This window comes from Tiliqua scincoides, chromosome 13 (assembly GCF_035046505.1).
Source record: "Tiliqua scincoides isolate rTilSci1 chromosome 13, rTilSci1.hap2, whole genome shotgun sequence".
Taxonomy (NCBI): Eukaryota; Metazoa; Chordata; class Lepidosauria; order Squamata; family Scincidae; genus Tiliqua; species Tiliqua scincoides.
Genome location: NC_089833.1, coordinates 8,161,648 through 8,186,414, shown reverse-complemented (window position 1 = coordinate 8,186,414; position 24,767 = coordinate 8,161,648). Strand labels below are relative to the sequence as shown.

The following is a 24,767-nucleotide window of genomic DNA, read 5'->3' as shown; positions in this document are numbered from 1 at the left end:
CCCCAGGGAGCACACCTGATAACAAGAGACCTGCAAGGCTTCCTGGGAATTGTAGTTAAGAACATAATAACAGCCCCGCTGGATCAGGCCACAGGCCCATCTAGTCCAGCTTCCTGTATCTCACAGCGGCCTACCAAATGCCCCAGGGAGCACACCAAATAACAAGGGACCTCATCCTGGTCTCATACTGGTCTCACTCGTCCTGAGTAAGATACACTGTCCCAAGCTTCCAGTTCTCTCACCCCAAAGTGCAACACCTAAGCTAAACAGTTGATGCTCCCGCATTGGGACAGGCACTTCAGCGCAGCAGAGCAGGAGTGGCCCTGAAAATAGCAACTAGTGCACAGAACGTGGTGGCTCAAGCAGTTGCTGGACCTTGGCAGTTTGACTCCGTCAACCCACCGCTTCAGGGGCTGCACTGGCTGCTGGTTCAGTTCTAATTCCAGGCGCTGGCTGTGACTTTTCAAGCCCTTTACAGCTTGGGGCCCGTGTGTTTGAGAGACCACCTCCTTCTGCCCAATGTGGCTTGTCCTCTTTGGTCATTTGAGAGGGCCCTTTTGGAAGTGCTGCCAATGAGAGGTTTGGGGAATGGCGGAAAGGAATAGGGCCTCTTCAGCACCTGTTTTGTAGAATTCCCTTCCCTTTGGGCTGAGAACGTCCTTCTTTGGAAACCTTCCGGCAGGATCTGAAGACGTTTCTCTTTTTAAAAAGCCTTCTAAACTCAGCATCTTCAGGGGTACGTCTGCTGCTTGCACAGTGGTGTTTGATTGTTTTTTAATTAACTGCTGCATATTTTAAAACCAATTCGTTTTATCTTTTCCGCTGTAGCTTGCCACTGGTTGTCTTTTAACATTGTGTCGTGTCTGTATTTTATATTCTATATTTTGCATTTTATAGCTGATAAATGTGCTTTTAATTTATTTATTTTTGTAAGCTACTTTGGGTGCCCTTCAGGGAGTAAGGCAGGATATAAATCTAAATAAATAAATAAATAAATTTGCTCTTAGGTTTTACAGGCAGGATGTAAACCCTGACTTATCTGATCATTTAGGGTCTTGTGGGGTGTTTGAATTTCCCAGCTCTGGAAATAAAGTGGGCTTCAATGGGTCCAATGAACAACAACATACAACAAACCTTTATTAGGTATATAGTTTTACAACTAATATCTCCAAACAGTCATGTATGAAGGTATATGTTAAAAGAGAGATAAGAAATAAGGGTTAAAACACAACAATTTGCTTACACAGTTACTCCTAGTTGCTTAGAACCAGCAGCTTAGCCCGTTTCATGTTGCTCAAATGTAAAAATTTAGCAACTGGAAGGGTCACGAATTCGAATTCACCTGCCAGCAAAAGTTGTAAAGAGGTGATCTCAGAGAGACCTTTTTTGTTTCCTGACAACGAGGGGAGATGCTGGTCTCTGAGCACTTGATTAAAAGCACAACGCAGAACAGGGTCCAATGAGTTGGATCAGAGTCAGTCATCTAGTAGTCAAGATGCTCACACTAAGGACCGAGTTGAGGGTAATGGAAGGATAATGGCTACTGACTTAGGATGCTAAAATGTTGCTATTAAACCATAGCTAAAGATGTCTGATAGGTCGTCTACTAACTAGACAGCTGGTGCAAAAGTAGCAAACAAAAATAGAAGGGCGTAAAAACAAATCCACCATATCTAGTCCTCCTGTTTTGTCTGCTTTTTGTTTCAGTTTGTTTGCCAACCTCCAGCCCTTTGCCAACTTCAAAAAGCAGTGTGCTGTTTTACCTGTCCTCGAGTTTTTTGCTTGAATTTTTGGCTCCCAGGGTCTGCGGTACTGTCAATTTTGATACGGTTATATTTACTGGAGTTGGCTGATATTGTTGGCCACCAGGGGCTTTCTTTGGTAAAAGAAAAGCAGGTTACAAATTAAGTGAAAAATTTAATTAAGGCACGGCAAAGCAACAGACTGACTTAATGCCGTTAAAATGCATTAAAGGGAGATCAGAAAAGCTTTCAGAAGATCATCAAAAGTTTATTCCCCAAGAAAATAAATGAACTGAATGGTTAAATCCCCCAATGCACAAATAAGGTTTTAAAAATATTAGCATAAAAGGGAATAAGCTTTGCAAAATTAGCCATAAGCACTGGCATTAAACATGCTGCTAATTAGTGAAGCCATATATATATATATATATATATATATATATATATATATATATATATATATATATATATATATATATATATATGTATGCAGTTCAGATCTTCCAGAATCATTTTTTCATCAGTGCAGACGGGAAGTGTGATTGCAGCCCTAGACATCTCAGATGAGCTCCTAGAGATAATTCATTACCTAATTACTACGCATTCAACTATCCTGTGGCCATGGGACAACCATCTACATATTATTGCAGGCTTCCTTCTGTTCTGTTTGCAGCTAGTACAGCACTGAAGGCCCCAGATCGCTTCTGTAGGACACCTTTTATAAAGCTTTGCCTTTGGGTCATAGCATCCCATAAATCATGATAATCACTGTGCATGGCAGAGGAGCAACCAAGGATCCAGTTGACCATTCTTTGGGGTTTACATTACATTACACTGCAGTCAGTTCTTGTTATCCATTAGGGTGAAGTTCTTGGAAAACCTCGTGGATACCAAATGAGCAGATACCAAATCACTGAGCCTATGGGGGAAATGGGGTTAGGCTCCAGGGGACCCTCTTCACCATACGCTCTATGGACTTTATTAACCTGAAGCTTCACTTGAAGTCTGTGGAGCCAGGGCTCATCAACATCTCCTCCTCCATGCTGGATATCCCTCAAGAAGGTTGCTGGCCCAACAATGATGCCTCTTGTTGGGAGGAGGTTGCTTCACCCATTCTCCACCTGCCTCCTCCTTCCCTGGGCTTGTCCCATTCCCAGAGCACCCCTCAGGTAGTCTTCTAGATACCTCTTGTCATTGGCCTCTGATCATCACCAGGGTTCAGCTGGAGTCCCTGAGCTGGTACCAAAGATGGTGAGGTAAGTCCAGAAGCAGACACATACAAGATGTCCAACAATTCTCCATGGGTCTATACCAAAGCCCATTGGCATTGGGCCTACACAATACAATACAATACAATACAATACAGGTATTTATATACTGCCTTTCTAGGTCCTCAGATTTCTCCTCAGACTTTATTCAAGGCGGTTTACATAGGCAGGCTAATTTAAATCCCCATAGGGATTTTTACAATTGAGAGAAGGCTCTATCTTTCAAGAGCTACAACAATCCATATGTTTCGTTCTGATCTGGCCTCCATCCTCCCACGCTCAGAGCAGATGGAATAGCTCGGCTCAGCTTGTCAGCTGCTTCAAGGTCGCACGGTGCCGGTGTGCTCGAACTGGCGACCTTGTGGATGTTATCTTCAGGCAGACGGAGGCTCAACCCTCTAGACCAGACCTCCTGCCCATTTGATGGGCAGACCATACCAATGCCCATTTGATGTGGCACTGGCACAGTATTCACGGTTAACGAGAACAGAGTTGAAATGAGCGGTGGTGGCAATTCTGCCCCTCGCAGATAAGTGAATTCACAGATAGCAAATTCACGTACAAAGAGAACTGACTATATTTCTCAATTCCAGTTGACACTCAAGGATCACGTCGATCCTCTCCTGGCATCTGCGCTCTCTGCCCTTTCCAGCTTTCCACTTTGTCAATTCCTCCAGCCCACAAGCTGCTACTCCCCCCCAACACGTTCCAGCCAGTCCCTATCTCCCCATGACCAATCACTGCAAAGTTCGCGCACAAAAGGTTTTAATAAATAGCTCATTCTCGACAGTGTTTGGGTAGAAAAGAGAGACTTGAGTAACTTAACCGCAAAAAGCAATATGGATAACGACAGCTTACCTTTAATGGCATGTAGTAAAGGCACTACTAAAAGACAAGGATAACGGAAGACAGGGAGAGGAAAGAAAGTAAGACGTACAGTACATAATAAATCTTGGGCTTACCAAAGGTATACCCTGCCTGACTAATTCTATACCCTTTTTAATAGGTAACTGGGCAAGGGCAATGCAGCTTATCTAATCTGGATTTCAGCGTGCCATTGAACACAGCACCACTGGGGAAATTATTATTCAGATTGATTGGGGAAGGCACACCTGAAGACACTGCAAAAGAGTGCTTTCCAGCGCCAGCAGTGGTAACTCGTTGTACGTGTTTTGCCAGGTTCTCGGTCCCAGCTTCACCCACTTTAAGCTAATTAGCTCCCTTTGCTCCCCAACAATGGCCCCAGTTCTGCACTGCTGGACCCCACCACCAGGGTAGCGCACCTGTTCCAAATGCAGAGGTCCTGCTTCCACCCCCCCCTGCCAGCAGCTTCCCCAGCCACCACAGCCGCCATTTTATTGTGAGGTTCAGGCCTGTGCAGTTTGAATGGGAGTGACGGATAGGGAATCCTCGATCGGATAAACCCATTTGGAAACTGAGCTCTCTGGAGAGGCTTGCTTTGCAAAAAACCCAATTTCAGTGGGCCACCTCAGTCTTATGAATTAGACCAGGGGTGCCCAAACCCTGGCCCTGGGGCCACTTGCGGCCCTCAGGGGCTCCCAATCTGGCCCTCGGGGAGCCCCCAGTCTCCAATGAGCCTCTGGCCCTCCAGAGACTTGCTGGAGCCTGTGCTGGCCCAACTCAACTGCTCTCAGCATGAGGACGACTGTTCAACCTCTCACCTGAGCTGTGGGATGAGGGCCCCCTCCACTACTTACTGTTTCATGTCTGTGATGCTGCAGTGGCAGCGAAGGAAAGGCTAGCCTTACTTTATGCAAGGCCTTTTATAGGCCTTGAGCTACTGCAAGACCCTCATTCATTCATATAAGTTCCATCTCTAATAAAATTCATTTATGCAAATTTATTCAAATTTGAAATGTAAATTAATTCATTTTTTTTCCTGGCCCCCGACACAGTGTCAGAGAGAGATGATGTGGCCCTCCTGCCAAAGTGTTTGGACACCCCTGAATTAACCATTGTTTCTCAAACTGTGGGTCGGGACACACTAGGTGGGTTGCAAGCCAATTTCAGGTGCGTCCCCAGTCATTTCAATGTGTATTTATTCATTTATTATTAAACTCAATGCTGCCATAGTATGTGACTGCATCTGGGGAAATGTTACAGAGCTGTGTTTTCAACAGGCTACTATGTATATGCTTTTAACAATGACAGCCAATGGAACTTACTAGTGGGTAAGTGTGGATAAGACTGCAGCCTTTGGGATATTTGGGGAATTTTTTTAAAGCCATTTCTGCCCAGCGTTACATATACACAACGGGGACCAAATGTGTACACCTGTGGGCCAGGCAAAAATGGGTTAAACAGATTAGCAACTGCTTGGGAGAGTTAGAAGCGTTCTTTATTTTAAATAAATTTTTAAACTTGTATGTAAACTTTTAATTTACTTAGATTTTGCTGTGTGGGAGGGTATTAAAAGTTTTCCTGCTTGATGACATCACTCCCAGCCATGACATCACTTCCAGGTTAATGATATCAATTCCAGTGGGTCCCGACAGATTGTAGTTTGAAAAAGTGGGTCCTGGTGCTGAAATGTTTGTGGAGCACTGAATTAGAGTGACCAATGAATTAGGCAAGGCAAGGCAATTTGCTCTGCTCTGTGTTTAGAAGATCACCGCATGCCACCACCCCACCTCACCTGTTTGCAATGAGCAAAAGCCAAACCTGTTCGGTTCAAACAGAAGAAGCATGGGATCAAGGAAGCTGCATGGCACATGCTTTGCAAGTAAAAGGGTGTTAGAATCATGCTCGCTTGTCCAGTCACCTGCCCTCTATAGGAGGGGTACGCGCACATGTGCGGAGGCAGCAGTGGGTGGTTTATTCAGGCAGCACACCCCTGTTCAGGCTTGTTTGTTTTAATTAAAAGAAGCCTCCATATGTTACATGGCTTTTAACACGACAAAGCTTTTACCATCAAATGCATCCTCTGGAAAGATAGTTATGTGAAGATCGAGGTCTTTTAAATGACAGAAGAAAGCCACTGCTGGGACTAATTATCTTGGATAATCTGGAGAGCCAGACACCTTTGATTCATTAGGTTCCCTGGTCAGATCCTCACAGTATAATTACTGTACTACAGCTTTAATTACAAGCAGTGCTTAAGAGACCAATGTTAGCTCTTTGCAAGGTAGGAACCGATGAGGACATCTGCACCCTGGCGTTCCGGGACAAAACTGGAGGCTATCTGTGGGTTTCACTAATCAATTTATTAGAGACTTTATGAAGCCCACACGGATTCAAAGATGATATTGTGGCACTTATTATAAAGTAGATTGATATGCGGTCAGAAAATTATAAAGTAGATTCCTATGCGGTCAGAAAATAGTTTGCTGAATTGCCTTGCCTGGGTACTGTTCTGGAATATTCTGGAAAAGTGAACCCTGAAAAATATTCCAATCTGCACCAATGTCCGTCTTCGGCAACCTGCAGGTTTTCATTACTCCATGGGAATGAAAAATTTTTCTGGAGGAAAAATCCATTATGGGTTACAAGCCATGATGTGTATGTGCAACCTCCTATTTTAGAAATGGGCTGTGTCAGAATGCCAGATGCAAGGGAGGGCACCAGGATGAGGTCTCTTGTTATCTTGTGTGCTCCCTGGGGCATTTGGTGGGCCACTGTGAGATACAGGAAGCTGGACTAGATGGGCCTATGGGCTGATCCAGTGGGGCTGTTCTTATGTTGTTAATGGTGAGTACCTGAAACTAGGAACAATCTCCATTTCCTTCTCGACGTTAGCCACCCTTAAACAAAATGGAGGGACTAGTTTCACTGGGCTTTTCACCTTGTAGCCTGGACAGCATTCTCATTATCTTTAAATCTCTCCATGCAATATGAAACAAAGCAGTTGAGGAATCTCCTGCTTGTTTCCTCATCATCAGCTCATATTCCCTAGAGGCTGGGTAGTACAGTGAGTGTCCTGCAAGCCAGAGCAGGTGGGGGGTTGGGGTTGAATCAACAGCTGGAGATGTCAGATGCACCTTTTCTCCTGCTACATGGTGGGAAAGAAAGAGTGCCATTGGGGTGAGCTGTGCATGTGTGCGTGTAATATCTAGCTTGGCCCCCAGAACAGAGGCTTAGTTTTGCAATCACCCTTTAATTGTGGGTGCAGAATTTTGAAGGGCAGGAGCATGTCATGAAATCCATCCCCTGAGACATGCCCCACTGAGACTGTGCGACAAAAAAAAAAAAAATCACCTTTAAATTTCTTCATGGCTGTGTTTACTTCTCCTGCCACTTATCCCTATTTTGAAAATTATCTCATTTAAAGATGTAGCTCATATTATCACATACTCTTGGAATTAATACCAATAGCGTAAACACTGAAAAATGGAACTGAAAAATGAAAAATATCCCTGATATAAAGGAAAATTGGAGTGCTAGCTGAGACATTGTTACTAAGTAATAAGTTCCACAATGTTCAACAGGACTTACTCCCAGGTAAAGGTGCACAGTACTATAGCATAAGTCTGCAAACCTATACACCAGTGGTTCTCACACATTTAGCACCTGGACCCACTTTTTAGAATGAGAATCTGTCAGGACCCACTGGAAGCGATGTCATGACCAGAAGTGATGTCATCAAGCAGGAAAATTTCTAACGATCCTACACTGCAATCCAACCCACACTTACCCAGGAGTAAGTTCCATTGACCATCATTGTTAAAAGTACAGGTCTGCAACGTTTCCCCAAATGCAGTCACATACCATGAGAGCACCAAGTCTAAAATATTAAAAATAAAATATTGAAATGAATGGGGACCCACCTAGGGGGTCCTGACCCACAGTTAGAGAAAAACTGCTATACACGTTTTCTTGAGAGCAAGCCCCATTGAACTCAATGGGATTTACTTCTGAGTAGACATTTGTAGGCTTGCACTGTTAAACATACCATGAGGTGCATATCTTCCTTCAGGCACACTAAGGCCTACAGGCCCTAGACCAGTGGGGTCAAACCCGCAGGCCGAATGCAGCCCCTGGAAGCAATTTATCCAGCCCCCATTATAATTGGGCTCTCTCATATCTTAAAAATATGAATAAGATTTTCATATTTTCTCTTCTGTCACTTGCAGCTAAAGAGTTTCCAGGTGAGAAAGAAGTGCTTATTTCTGGACATCATCTGCTTAATGATGTCACGGCCTGCTTTATGATGTCACTTCCAGCCCTCAGCAGGCACCATGGCTCTCTGAATGGAATCCCTGCCCTAGACATTAACTTATGACCCCAGGAAAATGTCTCATTTTGCCTCTGAGACTAGTTTGTAGAGACTGATGCTTCTTCTTGATTAACGTCCATTGAAAAAAAATTTCAAAGGTACTAGCTACTGGCCACTCCTGCTGATGTCATCACCGCCCATGCTGTAGGGCTCCCAGAGCTTTGTTCCTTCCCACTACATCCATGTCTTTAAGGGTAGATCACTTGATTCTTGAAAATAAGTATGCAAACTTACTGGCAGGTCTGTCTACATGAACCTACAGTGTTATGTGTCAGTGGCTTCTTAAAGCCTCCCTGCCCTATTGCCAGGAGGCAATAAACAAACCAACACAACAACCAGGCTAGTGGCTCTTTAAGGGGATGGATTAATCTCAGCGTAGAACTCCACATTCCATGATCTCTGTGTGTAAACCCCAGCAGCTCAGTTATGAAATTCACTGGGTAGCCTTGGGCAAAGTAAGCATCTCTCAGCCCAGAATTACGCATTCCATGGGCACCTTCTGTGTATTCAGACTCCAGGTGTCACTTATGCTCTGCAAAGTAGCAAGCAGAAGGGTTGATTCAAATTAAGCGCTGAATGTCAGGGACGGGGAGCGGGGACGACTGCATCCACCTTTAGCTGCAAAGCTCAGCTATGAGCTAGTTTTTTTCTTTGCAAACAAGTGTGGGGGTGTCATGAGCAAGCGCCCCCCTCCTGAGAAAACTCTTTTCCCCCTAAAACAGTTTTCTGTGTATACCAAGTGGTGGTGGCTGGCAACCTTCAGTCTCGAAAGACTCTGGTAGAAGCCTACAGCACCCGGTATTCCCAGGCGGTCTCCCATCCAAGTACTAACCAGGCCTGACCTTGCTTAGCTTCCCAGATCAGACGAGATCGGGAGATAGTGTTCAGTATAGGGAGATGGTTGGCAACCTTCAGTCTCGAAAGACTCTGGTATAAGCCTACAGCACCCGGCATTCCCAGGCGGTCTCCCATCCAAGTACTAACCAGGCCTGACCCTGCTTAGCTTCCCAGATCAGACGAGATCGGGAGATAGTGTTCAGTATAGGGAGATGGTTGGCAACCTTCAGTCTCGAAAGACTCTGGTATAAGCCTACAGCACCCGGCATTCCCAGGCGGTCTCCCATCCAAGTACTAACCAGGCCTGACCCTGCTTAGCTTCCCAGATCAGACGAGATCGGGAGATAGTGTTCAGTATAGGGAGATGGTTGGCAACCTTCAGTCTCGAAAGACTCTGGTATAAGCCTACAGCACCCGGCATTCCCAGGCGGTCTCCCATCCAAGTACTAACCAGGCCTGACCCTGCTTAGCTTCCGAGAACAGACAAGATCAGGCATGTGCAGGGTAACAGTTGCTCTTTACTAAGGTCAAAGGATCAGGTCAAAGGCCCATCTAGTCCAACCTCTTGTATCTCACAGTGGCCCACCAAATGCCTCAGGGAGCACACAAGATAACAAGAGGCCTGCATCCTGGTGCCCTCCCTTGCAGTGGCATTCTAAGATATACTACTTCTAAAACCAGAAAATCACACATACGCATCATGGCTTGAAACTCATGATGGATTTCTCCTCCAGAAATTTGTCCAACCCCCCCTGAAAGGCATCTAGGCCAGATACCATCACCATTTCCTGCGCCAAAGAGTTTCACAGACTGACTACACACACTGGGTAAAGAAAGATTTTTGTTTGTCCTAACTCTCCCAACACTCAGTTTTTGTGGATGTCCCTGGTTCTGGTGTTGTGTGAGAGGGAAAAGAGCATCTCTTGATGCACTCTACCCATCCCCTGCATAACTGTGTATGTCTCAATCATGCCCCCTCTCAGGTGCCTTTTTTCTAGACACCAAAGTGGTCCTTCTCAGCGCTACCCTGGAGATCAACACAATTGGAGCTAATTGATTCTTTGGCCAGTCCAAACACCTAAAGAGAGCTAACAATGCAAGCGTCTTGGCTGGTCCAAGGTTTTCATTTTTCTCATCCGCTGTGGGGCAGGGAGGCTCGTAAGACAGCTTGCCATTCCATTATCACCTTATGACACAAAATACAACAGCTGCGCTCTTTTCCCTTTTAAAAATGCCAAGGACAACTGTGCCTTTTGAAAACATGAGATCAATGCCTTTACCTGGATTTTGAAATGACTTAACCCCACATACAGAAGGGACAGGTGGGCTTGATAAAATAGGTCAGGGCCAGTAACTCTTGCAAACTTTTCTGCAAGGTTGTTCTAAAAGAATTGCCTTTGTTTAGCCAGCAACGAATGAGTTACACGCCAGGACGAGTGAACGGCTGCAGTTTGTGCTATGTGGAAAGATATCAAAACAGACCCCTTGCTGGGACAAATTGCTATGTCTGTATGGGAAGGGCAAGCTCAAAAATGTAGCAGGGGAGGCGGCAAACTAGAACGCTTGAGGAAACTAGAGAAAAGTCCTGATGCTCTGGCAGGTATCTGTGAAGGGCAGGAACAGAGGGAGAAAGCAGGCAGTGCTAGTTTCTAGTCCCTCCGGTTTTCTTCTTTTACAGATTGCTGTCTTTGTACATCTATATCAAGAAAACTGCCAGCACAGTCAACAGCTGCACTGAGCATGAAAAATAAATGAGGCTTTTCTACCAAATCACTCACTCTCTCGCAGAGAGAGACGGGAGGGCAAGGAGAGAAAAAGCAAGTCGTAAATCTGTATATCTCAGGCACCTCTGTGCAATCATCACTGCCAAGAGCTGAAAAGATCAAGGGGGGGGGATGTGGATTAAGGAGGGGGATGTGGAGATTTGTGTTTATGAATGAAGATAAGAACATAAGAACATAAGAACAGCCCCACTGGATCAGGCCATAGGCCCATCTAGTCCAGCTTCCTGTATCTCACAGCAGCCCACCAAATGCCCCAGGGAGCACACCAGATAACAAGAGACCTCATCCTGGTGCCCTCCCCTACATCTGGCATTCTGACTTAACCCATTTCTAAAATCAGGAGGTTGCGCATACTCATCATGGCTTGTACCCCATAATGGATTTTTCCTCCAGAAACTCGTCCAATCCCCTTTTAAAGGCGTCTAGGCTAGACGCCAGCACCACATCCTGTGGCAAGGAGTTCCACAGACTGACCACACGCTGAGAAAAGAAATATTTTCTTTTGTCTGTCCTAACCCGCCCAACACTCAATTTTAGTGGATATCTCTCAACCTTCTCCTTATTTATGCAGTGGCCTGATTACCAAGGAAGCATTACCTCGGTAAAAGAATATGGACTACTATGTTTAGGCTGGTGGGAAGCCCAACTTCTTGTATGGACCAGCCACAGAAAGGAACAGGGGCAAAATGCACTCATCGGGTCACAGATCCACCACTCTGGACATGCTTCTCCTGCAAGTCTCTGAAGCCATCACAAATGATTCCAATGGGTTCAAATGATGAGCAAATGGGGCAGGCACATAGCTCAGCAAAACACAACAGGAAAAGTCAATGCAATTTAGCAAAAGTTAAACCAGTTTCAACTATTAATAGCAATTTTTTCCAACCTTGCCTACCATGATATGCCACTCAGGGGAAGATGTCTTTCATTCAACACCCAGTGTTTTCATGAATAAATTGCATAAAAATCATTATGTCCCCGGCCAAGGGGCAGGCAGCCATGAGCGTGAAAATCTGCATGATCACAAAAAGGCTCACCGGATGAAATATTTAACATTCCGGGCCCCTGTGGAAGAAATTACACAAGCTGTGGGGAACAATGCATCCCCTTGTGTAGCAATCATTGCAGAAATAGATGCAAACTTCAGCTTGCGAGAGAGGTGCAGGTGTCGCTGGCGAGTTCTGTACGGTGGATAAAGGGAACCAAAAAATACATCAAAAAGCTTCACTCGCAGTCAACAAAATAAGCAGTCGTGTCATGGTTGCATAAGGTACAGAATATCGGTTAGGAAAGCAGTAGGATCAAGTACTGTATCACTTTAAGTGTTCTTTGCAAAAAGGAAAGTGGAAAGAGCTGAGCAAAGTGGACCTCTCAATATGCCAGAAAATACGGAATTGCTGCTAAATTAGACACATCGTTTTGAATGTCTGCTATGTTTTTTTATCATCTGCCACTTCTAAAAGCAAGGAAGAATCGAGAGCAGGATTGCATTATATCAAGCATTCTCCATCAAGGGACCGATGTTCTTAAACCTTCAGATCAACATGCAAGTGAAAGTCCCCATCCTAGGTGTGGATACAAGGAAGATGAAGTTGGTCGAACATAAGAACAGCGTCGCTGGATCAGACCATAGGCCCATCTAGTTCAGCTTCCTGTATCTCACAGTGACCCACCAAATGCTTCAGGGAGCACACAAGACAACAAGAGACCTGCATCCCTCCCTTGCATCTGGCATTCTGAGGTAACACACTTCTAAAATCAGGAGGTTGTACGTACACATCATAGCTTGTAACCTGTGATGGTCTTTTCCTCCAGAAATTTGTCCAATCCCCTTTTCAAGGCATCTAGGCCAGATGCCATCACCACATCCTGTGGCAAGGAGTTTCACAGACTAACTACACACTGAGTAAAGAAATTATTTTGTCTGTCCTAACTCTCCCAACACTCAATTTTAGTGGATGTCCCCTGGTTCTGGAGTTATGTGAGAGAGAAAAGAGCATCTCTCTTTCCACTCTATCCATCCCTTGCATAATTTGGTATGTCTCCATAATTCCCCCTCTCAGGCGCCTTTAGAAGATAGTAGGGAAGCTGACACTCCAAGATTCTGGGCATAAGGAGATTCAACAGCTGTGGGTATAAAATAAATGCCATCATTACTAGAATGATACTACCTTAGTTCATTTTATGACTTTTATATTACAGCTTAACAGAAAAACCTTTGGCCCTCAGAATCTAAACTCACATAGGATTATCAAAGTTTTAGCAAACAGACCCATCCTCGCTCCTGAAGAAGACCCACCCACAGATGCTCTGTCTCGCATTATAACACATTAGGAGAATATGAGATCAATCTCATGCATGTCTACTCAGAAACAACTCCCATTATAGTCAGTGGGGCTTACTCCCAGGTAAGTGTGGATAAGATTGCATCCTTTGTGTCTCCACACCAGACACAGTTCTGGTAAAGAAGTGTTCAAGAAATCTGCACCTCCTCCAATTGTCGGCTTGCTCTGCAAAGCATCCTCTCCTGTTCAGTTCACACTTTCTTGCACATCTTTTCTCTGATGTTGAGATACCCACAGGGATTTCAACAATCCCCCCCCCCCCAATTCTCTTGCGCAGTTCATCATTGAGCTCCCCATCTGCTGGACAATTCTGACAAGTGGTCTGATGGCAGGTACCTTGGTTGCAGGGAGGATAAATGTGAACCTTCTCCAGTTGGACACTTAAGGTTCCAGGCAATATGATCAAAGATTCAGACCCCAACATCAATGGACAGCATACAGAGCTCAAGACTAAGTCCATATCTACCATCCCAAGGCATCTGACTGCAATTCCATTAAAACCCCAAATCATATTGGGGGACATGAGTCTGAGGTACTCAAACTCAGGGCCAAGCAACACGTTACAAGAAATGTGTTCCTAAGAAGCAAAGCTCTGTTGGCAGGCACGAGAGGCCAGGCCAACGCCATGTGCCCAGACTGTGAAATTCCCTCCTCCGGGAGGCCATAATGGCCCAGACACCATCTTTTAAAAGCTTAGTAAAGAGCAACTGTTACCTTGCAGATGCCTAATCTCGTCTGATCTCAGAAGCTAAGCAGGGTCAGGCCTGGTTAGTACTTGGATGGGAGACCGCCTGGGAATACCGGGTGCTGTAGGCTTATACCATAGTCTTTCGAGACTGAAGGTTGCCAACCATCTCCCTATACTGAACACTATCTCCTGATCTTGTCTGATCTCAGAAGCTAAGCAGGGTCAGGCCTGGTTAGTACTTGGATGGGAGACTGCCTGGGAATACTGGGTGCTGTAGGCTTCTACCAGAGTCTTTCGAGACTGAAGGTTGCCAACCATCTCCCTATACTGAACACTATCTCCTGATCTTATCTGATCTCAGAAGCTAAGCAGGGTCAGGCCTGGTTAGTATTTGGATGGGAGACCGCTTGGGAATACCGGGTGCTGTAGGCTTATACCATAGCCTTTCGAGACTGAAGGTTGCCAACCATCTCCCTATACTGAACACTATCTCCTGATCTTGTCTGATCTCAGAAGCTAAGCAGGGTCAAGCCTGGTTAGTATTTGGATGGGAGACTGCCTGGGAATACTGGGTGGCTTATACCATAGTCTTTCAAGACTGAAAGTTGCCAACCATTTTTTTTTATTCTGGCAAGTGTTTGATTTCTAACCAGCTGTTATTGTTTTTAGCTTGCTTGTTCTGTTCATGTCAGCCTGCTGGTGGTAACAAAGGGAGGTCCAGGGAGCGGGACAGATATTTTCTAGAGCAGTGTTTTTCAAACTGTGGGTCGCGACCCACTGGGTGAGTCCTGAGCCAATTTCAGATGGGTTGCGTAGCACCTAGCTCAGCCACCACTGAAAATACAGAGCTGAAAATACAGGGTACAGAGCTGCTGGACAAGATGGGCTCCCAGTGGGAGAGAAGCCTCATGCTTTGCCCTGAATAGGTGGGAAGACAGGATACTGGAAAGGGAGGAGAGCAGTGTGTTTGGAGAAGGATCCAAGTCTGCCTTCTGTTGTGACTTCTGAGCTGGAATGGCATTTGGGCCTTTTCAGCCTAGAAAAGAGACGCCTGAGGGGGGACATGATTGAGACATACAAAATTATGCAGGGGATGGACAGAGTGGATAGGGAGATGCTCTTTACACTCTCACATAACACCAGAACCAGGGGACATCCACTCAAATTGAGTGTTGGAAGAGTTAGAACAGACAATATTTCTTTACTCAGCATGTGGTTGGTCTGTGGAACTCCTTGCCACAGGATGTGGTGATGGCATCTGGCCTGGACGCCTTGAAAAGGGGATTGGACAAGTTTCTGGAGGAAAAAACTATTATGGGATACAAGCCATGATGTGTATGCGCAACCTCCTGATTTTAGAAATGGGCTATGTCAGAAGGCCAGATGCAAGGGAGGGCACCAGGATGAGGTCTCTTGTTATCTGGTGTGCTCCCTGGGGCATTTGGTGGGCCACTGTGAGATACAGGAAGCTGGACTAGACGGGCCTATGGCCTGATCCAGCGGGGCTGTTCTAATGCCTGAATTCTGAGCTATGCAAAATAGCAGCATGAGTGCCTTGTATGATGGGCCTTTTGGTTAACTGCGGTTTAGGTTGGAAGCTTATATTGGTAATGTCACTTGACCATGACATCACTTCCATCCGGATTAATGACATCACTTCTGGTGGTTCCTGACAGATTGTCATTCTCAAAAGTGGGTCCCTATTCTAGAGTATTCCCCCCAGTCCATCAGGTCGTGTACAATTCAGATCAGGACCACAGCTAAAGGCACAGTTAACCCTTGCCTCCTGCGTCATTTTCCTGCTGGAAATCCTGTTATTTGCTCCAAAGAGCTGCAGGGACACTTCTGGCAGGGAAATGGGGGTAGGGAGAAAAGATGAACCCCCCCTTCTGACATTTCATCATCCCAATCTGAATGGGGACCCTCGTGGCTCCTACTGTTGAGAAGGTTCTGGTCCTAAACACACCTCATTTTTCATGACATGCATTTATCATGACACGTTGCCCTTGGGAGAACGATTAAAGCAGTTCAGATAGAAAATGTTCAAGCTATGCTGTAACAACTTGAAATAGATGGCCCAAAATAGCCTGCGTGTTCCATCTAAGTGCTTCATGTCTGAGACACGTCTTTCTGCAATCCGCAACACAGATCGAGGGGAAACTATTGAATAGCCATAAGGACCATCGTCAAAGCCTTTTTTCTGTACCTGTAGTTAATATGTTATTGTTTCCATGACCCACGGCACACAAGCGCAAGGTTCCCAGCACTATATTTCACCAATTCAGTGGATCGCATACCCATTTCGCGCTGGGTGAAGGAAGTAACCCATCTGGCTGCCCAATCGAGGCAAATGGTTGAAACAGAAGTTACAATGCTCTGTGTGTTTTGGTCAATCAGGGAATGGCATATGGCATTTCAGCGAAGAATGAATCGGTACTGGTAATGTATCCTGGCTGATTAGGAGCACCTGTAAAATAGATGTCTGATCTGCACAGGAAACATCTGGACATGTGCATCAGAACAATTACAATTGTGAAGGGAGAGTCATTTTGCTTCAGGCTGCTGAAGAAAAATGGGTAGCTGGAAGCCGTTACCAGGTGACTGCTACTGTTAAGCAGAGCTGAATGACCTTGCACTCCAAGAGGCTGGCACATCCATGAGGCCAAATGAGACGGTCGCCTCAGGTAACAAATCAGTCGGGGGAAACCTCCTCTGCTACTGCTTCAGCTCCTCCTTGTCAGGAAAGAGGAAAACAGAAGAGGTACAGAAGGGTGGTGGAAGGAAGGAAAGAGCAACTGAGTGCTTCTGGGAAAGGAGGCAGTGTTTGGTGCAATGCCTTAGGGCCCAATCCTATCCAACTTTCCAGCACTGGTGCAACTGCAGTGCAATCTCGAGGTAAGGGAACAAATGTTCCCATACCTTGAGGAGGCCTCTGAGACTGCCTCCCCACCACAGGATGCAGTGCATGCCCCATTGGCACCGCTGCACCGGCACTGGAAAATTAGATAGGATTCAGCCCTTAGGCTCCAGGAGGTCTGAGCCAGTCCTGCTTGCACTCAAGCAACAGAGGGTTGAATGAGTTCCTTGGTTTTCCATTATCTCATCGAACAAGGACATTCTAGCCGTTATGAGGATCTTATTTCTGACCTGCAACACTCTTGAAAAAAACTAAAGAGAGCTACTGAAACCCCTTTAAATACATATCCTTGACCAACACCATTCCTACTGGTAACAGTCCATGAGAAAAACCTGCTTAACCACTACCTCATGTATGAAGGTCAAAAATCTGTTTCCTGTCCGTCCCCCCCAAAAGCAGGAAAGGACAAAAGCCGGATGGAACATTTAGATTCACAGCAATGTCCAGTGTAGCATCTCTGATTTCTTAACTGCAGGGTGAGGGTTCTTCTACTAATTCTAATGAAGCACAGCTCCAGTCATCTTCAGAAGGTTCAGGTGGGCCAAGTCTGGCACAACTTTGGTTCGGCGGACCTGTGTCAGTTCAGATCCTCGGATGTAAAATCCGCGGATAAACAGGCTCCACCTGTATATTGAGAACCCTTTGTGAGGGTTTTGTTGTGAAGGAACTGAGAACTCCTTACCCTAGCTTACCCCGAGGACTCTGCCTAGCTATCTTTTTCTTGGTCAGAGTTACCCAAAAGGGGAGGAAGCCCAAGGTTAGCGCACCCTGAGTTGGGCACAGGACCGTAACACCATCTACGAGGCCACTCAATGCAGGGTGCATCAACGGCACATTGCAAGGGGGATGGGAAGGGGATGGTGGATTCCCTTCACTTCAAGCCTGCCACTGCCTCTCTCCAACCTTCTATCAGTGCAAGCCACTCACTTGAGCAAGAAGCAGATCATCCCCACTCCTTCCCATGCGGCTCGCACACTGCTGTCAAACCTGAATATTTGTAAATGAAACGGAAGTCCAGCACTTCCGAGTTTGACAACGGCGTGAAAGGAGTATGAAGGGTTTGAGTTTGGGGTTCTTTGTAGCACAGAGGCAGCAGTCCAGAGGTGGCATCAGGTGGCAATCTGGCCTGTGTCATGCTGAGTGCTAAGCAGGGCGTTAGCATCTACCTGTGACCAGAATAAGGCCAGCATGCAATACACCAGGAGCAAATGAGATGGCACATCAACCTGCAAACCCGTCTCCATCCTTCTTTTTGTGCCTTCTCCTCAAGTCAGGCCACTTGCCTCAGACAGTTCCCACATCTTACCCTTTGTCACCACCACCCATGTTCACTTGCGTGCTTTATAGAGCCACTGTTGTCACCACTACCAATTCACTCACCAGCAACAGACTGGGGAGGGACACAGGAACAGGGGGTGGAGTGATGCCCGTACTCCACATTGTGGCCTATTCAAAAACTACACATTCACACACACAAACGAGGTCTGGAGAGCAGAGTGTCAGGGAGAGCTCTGCAGTTCTCAGAGAAAAGGCTCCAGTGCAGCACAGTCCTATATATGTCAACACAGAGGAAAGTCCCATTCAGCTGAGCTTACTTCCAGGTTGGCTGTTTAGGACCAGCAACTGTTACACTGCACATGCCCGATCTTGTCCGATCTCAGAAGCTAAGCAGGGTCAGGCCTGGTTAGTACTTGGATGGGAGACCACCTGGGAATACCGGGTGCTGTAGGCTTATACCATAGTCTTTCGAGACTGAAGGTTGCCAACCATTTGTAGTAAGGGTTAGAGCAGGGGTATCCAAACATTTTGGCAGGAGAGCCACATCATCTCTCTGACACTGTGTCAAGGGCCCGAAAAAAAAAGAACTAATTTGCCATTTAAAATTTGAATAAATTTACATAAATGAATATATTAGAGATGGAACTTAAATGAATGAATGAAGGTCTTGCAGTAACTCAAGGCCTATAAAAAGCCTTGCACAAAGCAAGGCCAGCCTTTCCTTCACTGCCACTGCTGCATCACAGATGTGAAACAGCAAGTAGTGGAGGGAATCCTCATCCCACAGCTCAGGTGATAGGTCAAACAGTCGTCCTCCTGCTGAGAACAGTTGCGTCGGGCCAGCACGGGCTCCAGCAAGTCTCTGGAGGGCCAGAGGCGCATTGGAGACTGGGGGCTCCCTGAGGGCCTCATTGGGAGCCTCAAAGGGCCGCAAGTGGCCCCCGGGCCGGGGTTTGGACACCCCTGGGTTAGAGGACCATTGCCATTCGTGTGGGCTCATCTCAGTCAAGCTCCAACTGTACTTCAGATATTTCTGAAACAGAGACGGAAATAAATTATTTGCAATATTTCTTGACCCAGCGTGTAATTCAGTCTGCGGAACCCCTTGCCAAAGGATGTGGCGATGGCATCTGGGCCTAGAAGCTTTGAAAAGGGAAAAGATTTCTGGAGGAAAAGTTCATCTCAGACGGCAAGCCATGATGGGTTTGCGCAAACTCCTGGTTTTAGAAGTAGGTTACCTCAGAACGCCAGATGCAAGAGAGTGGCACCAGGATGTAGGTCTCTTTTGTTGTCTTGGTTGGTTGGAAACCTTCAGTCTCGAAAGACTATGGTATAAGCCTACAGCACCCGGTATTCCCAGGCGGTCTCCCATCCAAATACTAACCAGGCCTGACCCTGCTTAGCTTCCGAGATCAGACAAGATCGGGAGATAGTGTTCAGTATAGGGAGATGGTTGGCAAACTTCAGTCTCGAAAGACTATGGTAGAAGCCTACAGCACCCGGTATTCCCAGGCGGTCTCCCATCCAAGTACTAACCAGGCCTGACCCTGCTTAGCTTCCGAGATCAGACAAGATCGGGAGATAGTGTTCAGTATAGGGAGATGGTTGGCAACCTTCAGTCTCAAAAGACAACGGTATAAGCCTATAGCACCCGGTATTCCCATGCGGTCTCTCATCCAAGTACTAACCAGGCCGGACCCTGATTAGCTGCTCCCTGAGAAATCTGGTGGGCCATTGTGAGATACAGGAAGCTGGACTAGATGGGCCTTTGGCCTGATCCAATGCGGCTCTTCTTATGTTCTTATGTAATCACCATTGAAAACAGAATGATTCACAGCTAAAGTATATCTGCACATTTGTTTATGGCACCCAGTGAAAGAAAGGAACTGGTGCATGAAGCACGCCTCCTCTCCTGACAGCGGCCGGCCATATTTAGCTGCCATTCTGCTTTATTTTGGAGGCTTAGTTTCAATCATTTTTTTTTTTTTTTTGCAGGTCAAATATGGAAAGCAAGCATGAAGGTTAAAACAGACCGTACCAAGTGCTGTGCAACCCATATTTGTCACCACAGGGAGGATCTGAACAGCACACTAGTTATTATTAAGAACTTCTGTGCAATTCTCAAGCCAACGAAGGGGTTTTTTTTTTCCTCCACTCGCAAGATAATTCTACAGTTTGAACCTTTAAGGAGATTTAGCATCAAGTGCAATAGCAACTTATTTTCAATCCCCAACGTTGTCGAAAATGAAACTGCCAATATCGTAATGCTCTTATACAAATCCATGCTGCGGTCACGCTTGGGATACCATTTACAGTTTCAGTCACATCTCGGGGAAGGTTTAGAGCTGGAAAGGGGCAGATAAGGGCAATCAAACTGATCAGGGGGCTGAGGCATGTTCCCCCATGAGAAAAGAAAAAGCTAACATGTTCTGAATGTTTCAGTTATATAAAACTAAGGTGACAGAACAAGGGAACATGACTTATGTTTATAACATGTACACATGGTGTTGAGAAAATGGACTGAAAGAGACTTTTTTCTCCCTCTCCCATTACAGCTGACCTGGGGTCATACAAATAAAACAGTTGCAGGAGATTCAGGAGAGACAGAAGGACTTTCAACCACACCGCACATCATCAATTTAGAGCAGGGGTGCCCAAACCCCGGCCCTGGGGCCACTTGCGGCCCTCGAGGCCTCTCAATGTGGCCCTCAGGGAGCCCCCGGTCTCCAATGAGCCTCTGGCCCTCCGGAGATTTGTTAGAGCCCACACTGGCCCGACACAACTGCTCTCAGTGTGAGGGCAACTGTCTGACATCTCGCATGAGCTGTAGGATGAGGGCTCCCTCCACTGCTTGCTGTTTCACATCTGTGATGCAGTAGTGGCAGCAAAGGAAAGACCAGCCTGGCTTTGTGCAATGCCTTTTATAGGCCTTGAGCTATTGCAAGACCTTCATTCATTCATATAAGTTCATCTTTAATATATTCATGTATGTAAACTTATGTAAATTTATTCAAATTTTAAATGTAAATTAATTTCCTCCCCGCTCCCCGGCCCCTGACACAGTGTCAGAGAGATGATGTGGCCCTCCTGCCAAAAACTTTGGACACCCCTGATTTAGAGAACTCGCTGTCAAAGATGGCCACTAGCCCACTAGTGGCTTTTAAATGGGAATAGACAAACTGATAGAGAACAAGACTGACAGTGATTTCCAGTTGTCACAATAGCTTCACTCTACCTCTAGGCTCAGAAGCAGGTCCCTGAATATCAGCTGCCTGGAAGCACCAGCAGGAGAGGTAGTGAAGAGCAATGATTTTTGTCACCCAGAAAGACAACTGATCTACCAGTCAAATGGGGGAGTATCTTCCTGTTGATTCTTCTGGGCCTTCCAAGTTCTGTTAGCCACCTGGTTTTATCAGGTCAACTGGAAAAGCTGGTTAGTATGAAACAGCAATATACTGGCTTTGCTCACTCTTCCTGGGGTGCATAAAAAGAGTGGGCTTGACAGACAAGGCTGAAAAACCATTTATTCTCTCTTGTTTATCAGACTATGATGCATTTGTCTTTTGGGGTCACTCTGCTGTTGTCATCCTGCTGATTTTGTTTCCTTCACTACACTGGCTCCAAGTTTGCTTTTTCAAAACAGACTAGTTTTAATGTTAGAGTAAACTGCCCTCCTTCTGGGAGGGGAAAGGTGGAGCAAAAAAGAATTTTTAAATATAGTCAATTCATGTTATCCACTGAGGTTAAGATCCTGGAAAACCCAGTGGATACCAAATCCATGGATAGGAAGTCCTTGATCCTATGAGAGATGGGATTGGGGGAGGGCTAACTAACCTACCAGCAGCGGAGACCCTCAGAAATGACAGTGAAGAACTTAAAAATAGTGCTCACAAATAGCACAGATAGTTTTAAAATGGCACAGGAAGCTTCTAAATGGCATGGGATAGCTTCTGAAAGCCTCTGCTGGCATTCCAAAGCTGCCTGTACCATTTGGAAGCTTCCCACAGCCATTTAAAATCTATCCACACTATTAACGGGTGCCATTTTAAAGGTCTCCGTTGCATTCTGAGGGTCTCCGCTGGAATTTTGAATGCGGCTGAGCCGCTCCATGGGGCGGTTGTCACAGGTGGTGGCTGGCAGGGTTTGGGGTTTCATAAGAACAGCCCCACTGGATCAGGCCATAGGCCCATCTAGTCCAGCTTCCTGTATCTCACAGCGGCCCACCAAATGCCCCAGGGAGCACACCAGATAACAAGAGACCTCATCCTGGTGCCCTCCCTTGCATCTGGCCTTCTGACATAGCCCATTTCTAAAATCAGGAGGTTGCGCATACACATCATGGCTTGTACCCCGTAATGGTTTTTTCCTCCAGAAACTTGTCCAATCCCCTTTTAAAGGCGTCCAGGCTAGACACCATCACCACATCCTGTGGCAAGGAGTTCCACAGACCAACCACACGCTGACTAAAGAAATATTTTCTCTTGTCTGTCCTAACCCGCCCAACACTCAATTTTAGTGGATGTCCCCTGGTTCTGGTGTTATGTGAGAGTGTAAAGAGCATCTCCCTATCCACTCTGTCCATCCCCTGCATAATTTTGTATGTCTCAATCATGTCCCCCCTCAGGCGTCTCTTTTCTAGGCTGAAGAGGCCCAAACGCCGTGGCCTTTCCTCATAAGGAAGGTGCCCCAGCCCAGCAATCATCTTAGTCGCTCTCTTTGCACAGATAGCACAGAGACCTTGAAAATGGCGCAGCAAATAGCTTCAGGATGCCCGCGGATGGCACGAAGACCGTAAGAATGCCATGGATAGCCAAGAAGAGACTGAGAATACAGCAAGGTAACAATCCTGCTCCCCTGTGGATAAGTGAATCTGTGAGTGTCAAATCTGTAGGTAGCGAGGATTGACTACAACTAAGTATATAATAAATACTTATATTGAGAGCTTTGCTCAATATCTAAACACTAGCTGTAGTTTTATCGATTCACCCAACAAAATTAGAACCTGTATGCTACTATTATTTTTATAACTTACATGGAAACATGCAAACCTACATTTATTATGTCAAACCATGCAGAGGACAGACAAGAATACTGCTGTGTTCACTGCTTGAAGTACAAGGAACCTCAGCAGTTACATCTGATTCACTTACGGCAAGCCTTCCCTGTAGTTTCAACTCATTAGTTCTAGTCCTGTCCTCAGGAGACAGAGAGAGCAAGCACTCCCCTTCTTCTACATCACAGCCCTTTGGACGCTAGAAGATGGCTAACATCTCTCGCCTTAGTCCTGTCTTTCCCAAGCTAAAAAATACCCAGCTCTTATAAACATTCCATATCAAGGACTTGATTTCCAGGCCTCTCGACATCTTTTTTGCCCTCCTCTTAACTCACTCCAGCTTCTCAATGTCCTTCTTAAAATGTGGTACCCAGAACTGGATGCAGTATTCCAAGTGACTAGTGTGGAATAGAGTGGAACTATGGTAAACAGGACTCTATGCCTCGTTAATGCACCAAGCTTTTTCAGCCTTAAAAAGGCACCAAGGGACATAACTGAGACATACAAAATTATGCAGGGGATGGACTGAATGGATGGAGGGATGTTCTTTTCCCTCTCACACAACATTAGAACCAGGGACATCCACTCAGATTGGGTGTTTGGAGAGTTAGGACACACAAATGAAATTGTGCTGGTTACTTTCTGATTGTGACCCATCAGTCGCTTATAGCGTAGCACTGTTTGCCAAAGCTGCCAGAACTATTCGTGCCAACTACTCGGGGGGAAACAGCTGTAAAGGAGATTCCCTAATATGATGGGTGTAGGTGCCTTTGTGCTTGGTTTTGACCTCATTTTATCATTTTATCAATGTTTGTATTTGATGTATACCTGGATCCATATATTTTATCTTATCCTATTGTGATGGCTTTTAGCTAATACAATAAACAATTTTGACTTTTGGTTTGAGCTAGGACAGGCAAAAGCAAATATTTCTTTACCCAGCATGTAATTGGTCTGTGGAACGCCTTGCCACAGGATGTGGTGATGGCGTCTGGCCTGGATGCCTTTAAAAGGGGATTGGACAAGTTTCTGGAGGAAAAATCCTTTACGGGGTACAAGCCATGATGCGTATGTGCAACCTCCTGATTTTAGAAATGGGCTATGTCAGAAGGCCAGATGCAAGGGAGGGCACCAGGATGAGGTCTCTTGTTATCTGGTGTGCTCCTTGGGGCATTTGGTGGGCCGCTATGAGATACAGGAAGCCTTCTTGTTGTCTTGCGTGCTCCTTGCGGTGTCTGGTGGGCCACTAAGAGATACAAGAAGCTGAACTAGTTGGGCCTTTGGCCTGATCCAGCGGGGTGGTTCTTATGTTCTTAAACATTTGCTTTTTTCCCCGTTGCTAGCTCATTTTCACCTTGTGGTTCACTAGGATACGTAGCCTCTTTTTAAACATGCTGCTGCCAAGTCAGCTTTCCCTCACCCTGTACTTCAGTGACTTTTTAGTAGTTTTGCATAGGACTTTACTTTTGTCTCTGTCAAATTTCATTTTGTTGGTACAGGCCCAGTGACTGAGCTTGTCAAGACCATTCTGAATCCTTCCTGTCCACTGCAAATTAATGATTACAATCCCTTGGGGAGGAGAGATAAGCAAAGGATAAACTCTGGGGGTGGACGAAGAGAGG

The 24,767-nt window shown here is 45.9% G+C and overlaps 1 protein-coding gene and 3 pseudogenes across 1 annotated transcript in view; 2 read left to right on the top strand and 2 right to left on the bottom strand.

Moving 5' to 3' along the window:
- The window catches only part of LOC136663868 (ankyrin repeat and fibronectin type-III domain-containing protein 1-like), a 473,183-nt gene that overhangs the window by 353,766 nt on the left and 94,650 nt on the right, over positions 1-24,767 (bottom strand). The gene's annotated exons all lie outside the window — the stretch shown is intronic.
- Positions 13,906-14,025, top strand: LOC136633990 (5S ribosomal RNA; annotated as a pseudogene).
- Positions 18,430-18,546, top strand: LOC136634145 (5S ribosomal RNA; annotated as a pseudogene).
- LOC136633923 (5S ribosomal RNA) lies at positions 19,580-19,702 on the bottom strand (annotated as a pseudogene).